We start from the raw sequence: 7,779 nt of genomic DNA on the forward strand, positions 1-7,779 counted from the left end.
CCCCAGAAGGGCCCCAGAGCAGTCCTCAGGCCCATCAGGCCTCAGAGTCCTACCCACCACTGCCCTGCGCTGCCACGTGCTTATCACTCCCCCCTTCCCGCCATGTCTCTTGGCTTTCATTTTATTGCTAGAGTTTTTAAAGGTTTAACACACATACAGTAAAGCAGGATGATCTTAAGCGTACAGCTTGATGATGTTTTACACGGGTGCACACCTGTATAGGCATCATCCAGAATGAAATCTACAACATTTAAGTGCACACACAGGTCCCCTGCCAACCTCCTGGAGGCAACCACTACTTTGGCCTCTCCCACCATAGATTCACTTAGCCTCGTTTTGAATTTCATATAAATGGGAAGTTTGGGTCTTTCCATTGCTTAACACTATGCCTATGACATTCATGTATGCTGTGCATGTAGCCCTTTTACATTGCTGCCTAATATTCCATTACAGGAAATGTGCACAACTACCACCATTTGTGCATCTGTTTTACCATTGATGGATATTTGGGTTGTTTCCAGGTTCGGGCCATTACCACTAAAGCAGTCACGGACCTTGTACCTGTCTTTTGGTGGACAGAGTGTGTGTGTTTCCTGAGTCCAGGTACATACCCAGTGAACGGCGTTGCTGGGTCTTAGGGTGTATGTACCCTTAGCTTCAGTAGGTACTGCCAAACATTTTCCCCACGTGGTTGCATCAGTTTACACTCCTGCCTGTCTCTTGGCTCTTAGAATGTGCTGTGATGATGTAGGTAATCGCAAAACACACACCTGCAAGGAGTCCCACTATTTCCCTAAACTCCATTTAAGGTGACACCTTAAATGCACTAGAGTGAACACCATATGCACTGGAGTTCTGTCTTTCCATTTTCCTTCTCACCTATGTACACCGCCTCCACGTGGTCCACACACACACACACACGCACACGCACACACCCACGCACACCTGAGCCAAGGCACCTGATCCAGCCCAATTTGTAGTCACACACTCTCCCCAGCGCCTGGTGAGGTCTTGCAGGCTGCTCCGGGGGCGGCTGACTTATGTCCTGGATGGGGGTCACTGAGTGGTCCTGCCCGCACAGGACCGGGCAACGCGAGAAGTCTCTGCAGCTCTAGGGTGTGAAGGGCAAGGGCGAGTGTCCCTCTGGACGGCCTGGCTGTGGCCAGTCCTGTGTGGAACCACTAGGGGGCGACACAGCCCCGCAGAAGGACCGTACGGCCCGGCTCCACGCATCGGCCGGGCACACGGAGAGGAGCTGGGCGGGCAGTGGCCGACCTTGCTTCTCACTCCTCAGGGACCCGCCTTTCTCCCCGCCTCCCACCCTGGGGTGGTGCACTGGGCCCTGGGCAGGAGATCCAAGGCCCGCTTGGCTCCTGCCCCTCACCAGCTTTGGGATTTGGGAGGATCATTCAACTCCTCTGTGCCTCAGTTTCCACACCTGTAAAATGGCAATAATAACGTCTTGCTCACTTTGTGGGTCTATTGTGAGGCTTAGTGCCAGTAATAATCATTGGTAACGTCTATGATCTGTCAGGTGCTTACTCTCAGCTGGAGCCTGTGCGGCACTTCGGGCTGGTGCTTTGAAGCATTCTCCCCTAGAATCCTCACCTCTGCCCTCGGAGGACCTGGGAGGGGAGGGGGGCGAGGAGCCACGGCAGCAGCCACATCTACACGCCTCCCCACCCCCCGCAAGCCCATGCTAGGTGCCCTGCTCCTTGCTGGACATGCACTCAGCTCCTTCCTTTACCCCACAGCCCACCATGATGGGGGCTGTAATGATCGCCACTGCACAGAGGGGGAAACAGAGGGGCAAACTGACCCACCGAGTCGTAGGAGCCAGGCTGGGGTTCCCCGACTCCACCCACGCAGTCTGGCCACAGAGCCCCTGATCAGAGTCGCTGGGTCGTTTGTGGGGCCTGAGGCATCGTGTGCATACGTGGCTGTCACCTCCCCAGGTGGCATCGGTACTACTGTTATCGTGATGTCGGGCAGCAAGGGCAGCTGCAAACCCAGAGCTGGCTTCCCGGGGCTCGCTGCACCCACAACCCCCAACCTTGCTTCTCTCCCCGCAGTGTGAGGAGCTAGAGGAGAATCGGTGCTTTTCTTTTCTTTTTTTTTTTTAAAATAAATTTACTTATTTAATTTATGTATTATTTTTGGCTGCGTTGGGTCTTCGCTGCTGCATGCAGGCTTTCTCTAGTTGCAGTGAGTGGTCTTCGCTGCGGTGCGCGGGCTTCTCATTGCAGTGGCTTCTCTTGTTGCGGGCTCTAGGCACATGGGCTTCAGTAGTTGTGGCTCGAGCGCTCTAGAGCACAGTCTCAGTAGCTGTGGCGCACGGGCTTAGTTGCTCCGCGGCATGTGGAATCTTCCCGGACCAGGGCTCGAACCCGTGTCCCCTGCATTGGCAGGCGGATTCCTGACCACTGCACAACCAGGGAAGCCCAGAATCAGTGCTTTTCGATCAATGCCCCTTGGAGGTGCCCCAAAGGTCCTGCAGGTCAGAGGGACCGGGGGTAGGTGAGGAGTCCCGTGGTGTCGCGCCCTCCTCCCCACTTCCTGCCAGAGCAGCTCTTACAGGCTTTGTATATTTTATTCTGGAAAAAGAGTTCTGATGCTAAAATTAACCCCCAAAATGTTTAAAACCACTAGACTAGATGATTCCTGAGGTCCCTCTGAGTTCTAAATATTTTATGAAAACCTTTCTTGAACCTATTTCTATTTTTAGCTGGTAAGTTCCATTTACCTTTTCCCTACTGAGTGCAGACTTCTTTTTTTGTCTTGTTTTGTTTTTTTTTTAATCTTGAAATTTTCCTTCTTGCATTGCAGGCACTCCCAACCCACACATCCAGTTTTGGAGGCCCCAGCTTTTCTATGAAGTCTCTATTCTACCCTGTTTCTGGCTCTATTTTCATGACCTCACTGGCTCCAGCCACACTCCTGTTTTCTCATTCTGGATTGGAAGCCTAACCTTCCCCTCTGGGGTTCTTCACAAGACCAACCTTTAACATAATCGATCTGGCCCTCTCCTAGCCCAAATCTGCGATATTTCTCACAGAACAGCTACTAGAAGCCCACGTGGCGTTCCAGGGACGGGGCACCAGGGTCTGGTGGAAGAGAATTTGCTATTAACAAGTGAGACCGGAAAGAGGAAAAAGGAAAACGAAACAAAGGAAAAAGAGGCTCACATATACATGCACATTTTTTTTCATCATCATTTTCTGATCTATGCTTCCAACCTTCTCTTTTGAATGCAGAGGTGAATCCATTTTACTTGAATAAATTCCACATTTTAAGCAGTTTTCAGGATATATGAGAAAGAGGGTGAATTTTGACCCTAGAACTTCTGAGAGCATTTAAATGGCTCCTATTCTGCTGGGGAATAAAGTAACGTGGTTAGAAAGCCCACTTCACCTGTAAATAAACTCTCTTCCAGCCTAACCCACAGCCCAGCTCTGAAGGAGAGTCTCACCCTTTCTACAGACATCACCGTCCTCTGAAGGACACAGCGTCCTTCACGACAGTCTCCCCTTCCCCAGCACGAGAATGAGATGATCAATCACATCAGCCATTGATCAGTCCAGAAGTGCACGTCGTCTGCCTCACGTGGACCTCGTAGTGTTAGGAGCTGTAAGAAAACTGAGGGTCTCGACACGCAAGACGGAATTGTGGCTTGAGAGGGACACGGCCTTGGCTTTGGGCACAGCATGAAATGCAGCATGAATGCTAAGAGAGGGGGTGTTTAGAACAAAAGCCACATCTTTGCCCCAACCCTCAAGGCCATGCCTGAGCTCCCGTCCTCCCTGGGGGCCCCCTCACCTCTGCTCACTGTTCTCTGGCCACACGGACTCTCCTTCAGCGATGGCAATGGGCCAACCTCTGGTACCCTCCAGCCCTACCCACGTGGACCCCACGCCCCCAGTCTCCCCTCAACCCTCACTGGCCTGACCGTCACCCATCAGAGAACCCCCAAAGGAAATTAAGTTCCTCCACTGCCATCATCCCCTCTCAGGACCCTCGTCCTTCGTGGCACAGGACAGCAGCTCGAAGAGGGTGATTATGTATTATTTGTTCAATCCTGGCTTCCCAGACTGGACCGTGACTTCGGCGTCTGTCTGCCCCAGCCTCCAGCCCAGGGCTCACAACAGGTGCCCAGTGATTGTTTGGTGAATAAATGCAAACATCAGCAGCTGAGCTAACTGAGCAGCTGGGCCACAGGGGCGGAGCACGAGCGAAAGGGGCATCCTCGTGGGCAGGAGCTGACAGGAACGCTCCCCGGGGGGCTACACCCTGTGCCTAGCCCAGGACCAGGCCCTCTGGGGGTGGGGGGCGATGGTGGGCAGACAGGGGATGAGATGAACCTGCCATCTGGGGCATGAGGACACGGGCAGGAGACGGCGCAAGGCAGCCCAGAGATGGCTCAGGCTGGTGTGCCAGTGGGGCTGTCGTCCAGGGAGAGAGGTCAGCCCGGCTGCGGGGGGTAGGGGGGAGGGCATGTCCTCTCCACGGGAATGAGCCTTTAAATGATGAATGCAATTGCTAGTTATTGAGGGCCTACTATGTGCCAGCACGGGTTCCTGGGTGCTATGGGTATAGCCATAAACCAAGTCCCTGACATCATGGAGTGTCCACTCCAAGTGGAGAAAGAGATTAAACCAAGTACATGTCCATTCATCTGTTAATGGACATTCGGATTCCCCCCAGTTTTTGGCTGTCACGAATTTAAAAGGTACGGCATATCAATTCACTAGACTAGTGCTCAGCAAACAAATGGAAAGAATTACCGATACACACAACCACACAATGATGCTGAATGAAAGAAGTTAGATTAAAAAAAAAAAGAGTATTATTAGAGAATTTCATTATATACAATTCTAGAAAATGCAGACTAATAGACAGTGAAAGAAAGTAGGCCAGTGGTTGTGCGGGGACGTTGGGGGCTGGGAGGGACCACACAGGGGCACGAGAGAACTTTTGGGGGGTGAGGGGTGGCATATTAGTTTGCTGGGCTGCTGTAATAAAGCACCACAGGCCAGGTGGCTGAAACAACAGAAGTCTATTTTCTGTCTTTGAGGCTGGAAGTCTGAGATCAAGGTGTTGGCAGGGTTGGTTCCTTCTGAGGCCTCTCTCCTTGGCTTGCAGACGGCCGCCTTCTCCCTGTGTCCTCACGTGGTCTCCCCTCTGTGCCTGTCTGTGTCCTAATCTCCTCTTCTTATAAGGACACCAGTCATGTTGGATTAGTGCCCTTCCTAGTGCCCTCATTTTAACGTAATCACCTCTACAAAGACGCCATCTCCAAATATGGTCACATTCTGAGGTCCTGAGGGTTAGGACACCGACATATGAATTTTTAGAAGGACACAGTTCAGCCCATAACAAGTATGGTCACTATCTTTATGGTAGTGATGACTTCACAGGCATAAAAAGTATCAAATTGAACACTTTAAATATGTGTATGTCAATTACTCCTCCAGAGAGCCGTTAGAAAAACAAGTAAACAAATATGTCACACTTAGGGGGTGATATGTGCCGTGAGGGGGGAGAGCCCGCAGGGTGGCAGGGGGGGTGGTGAGGACCCGCTGCACAGAGCTGGAAAGAAGCCAGGATGGGGGAGCCCCCCTGGGAGAGGGCAGAGCTGGAGACACACATTGGAGATTGATTCTGCATTTATATTGTTCCATATTTTGAATGATAAGAAGCACTTTAAAAGGGGGAGAGGGGCCAGTCTCAGGGCATCCTGGTAGGGGAGTAGAGGTTTCTCTAAATGCCAGGAGACTTCAGTAATTAGTTCAGATGTGGTAAGTGTTCTTACAGTCATTCCAATTTTGGCTAGAAAACAAGCGTAAGAACTGAATTTTTTTTTTAAAATAGACTTTATATTTTTAGAGCTGTTTTAGGTTCACAGTAAAACTGAGCAGAAAGTACAGAGATTTCCCGTATACCTCCTCCCCACTATCAACATCCCCACCAGATGGTACATTTGTTACAATCAATGCACCTACACTGACACATCATTGTCACCCAGAGTCCATAGTTTATTTTACATGAGGGTTCACTCCCGGTGTTGTACAGTCTGTGGGTTTGGACAAAGGTATAATGACATGTACCCATATAGAGTATTTTCACTGCCCTAAAAATCCTGTGTCTGCCTATTCATTCCTTCCTCTGCACAACACCTGGCAAACACTGAACTTTTTACTGTCTGCATAGTTTTGCCTTTTCCAGAATGTCATATACTTGGAATCATATAATATGTAGCCTTTTCAGATTGGCTTCTTTCACTGAGTGATATGCATTTAACTTTCCAGGCTGGACGGCTCAGCGTAATACTCCACCGTATGGATGTACCACAGTTTGTTCATCCAGTCATCTACCGAAGGGCCTCTTGGTTGCTAAGGATTTTTTCAAACATCAGTTTTCATCAATGAATTCAAAGGCGTGTGTAGGAAGACCCAAAGTGAAGAAATACAGAGTTTATTGGAGGTAATGATGATTTTAAAGCAGAAGTCACCGCTGTTTGCTGCAGGCTAGGCAAAGGGCTTCATCTTGCGTGCCAACCCTGACTCGTTCATTTATTCCACAAGCATTTACTAAGCACCGACCACACCCAGGCACCGTTCTAGACCACGTTCTGGGGATACGCTTCGAACAAAATGGACATACTTGCTGACCGCGTGGAGCGTCCCGTCTAGCGGTCTGGAAGGTGCATTGAGACAGGCAGCCTGGGACTGGAGAGGATTCTGAGGCTGGTGGGGCTCTGTGGGGAGGAGGCTGTGAATCTTTAGCGATGACAGCTGTCAGGAGGGGTACCAGGGCTCCCTGTCTGCCACAACTGTCCTGGCTCATGGCTGTCGTCCCCGTGTAATCACTAACAGCCCCTTTCCTCGCTGAGCTTTCTGGCTGTGAGGTTGGGGCAGTGGGAGCGGGGCAGTTTTCCTGCCCTCCTTGGCCCAGGAGAATCACAGAAAATGTGCAGAGCCTGGAAGGTCTTAAAAATCTTCCTGTTAATTCAAATCCCTGAGATCAGTCACTAAATTTAGATTTTTCTAGATTTAAATATTAATTTCATTGATTGTATCCTTTAGATCAAAACTAGAAGATGTCTGTCTCAGGGGGAAAAAAACCCCAATAAATTATAAATTGAAAACATTTTCTTGAAGATAATGTCATGGGGAAGGAATTATGAACTGCGTATTGGGGATCGGCGAAAAGAAATCAGAGGGAGAAGATGTAAAACACGATTCTGAGTTATGGTGTCTTTTAAAAAATTAACATTTGTTGCTTTTAAAAAATTTATCACCTGCTCCACACCAGACTCTGCGCTAGGTACTCGAACATTACATTTAACTCTCTCAAAAGTCCTCTGTGGTGTGTGCTTTTTATCAAAGGGGAGTCCGTCGGCCTTGGAGGAGGAAGTGGGAGAGGAGGGATCTGGATTGGAATCCACATCTTTCCCATGTGTGAGGCGGTCTCTTGAGCCTCGTGGGGAATGACCCTATTTCCTAGGAAGTATCTCACCTTCCGCTGAAAACTCCAAGTAAATAAGGTAGCATCACTCCCTCCACCCCTCCCAGACACCTGGGACTTTTCAGTCTCATTACTTCATCCCCTGTCAGCCCAACTCGGTCGTAACAACCCCCGACACTGGAGACGGAGCTCCCCGCTGTGCTAAGCACATTCATTTGCGACGTGTAACTACGTTCAGGTACCTGGTGCTGGAGACACAGGGGCGCACCGTTCAGATGCTTCCAGCCCCCGCGGGCTCACAGCCTAGAGGAGGAG

Source organism: Balaenoptera ricei, chromosome 6 (assembly GCF_028023285.1).
Source record: "Balaenoptera ricei isolate mBalRic1 chromosome 6, mBalRic1.hap2, whole genome shotgun sequence".
Classification (NCBI taxonomy): domain Eukaryota; kingdom Metazoa; phylum Chordata; class Mammalia; order Artiodactyla; family Balaenopteridae; genus Balaenoptera; species Balaenoptera ricei.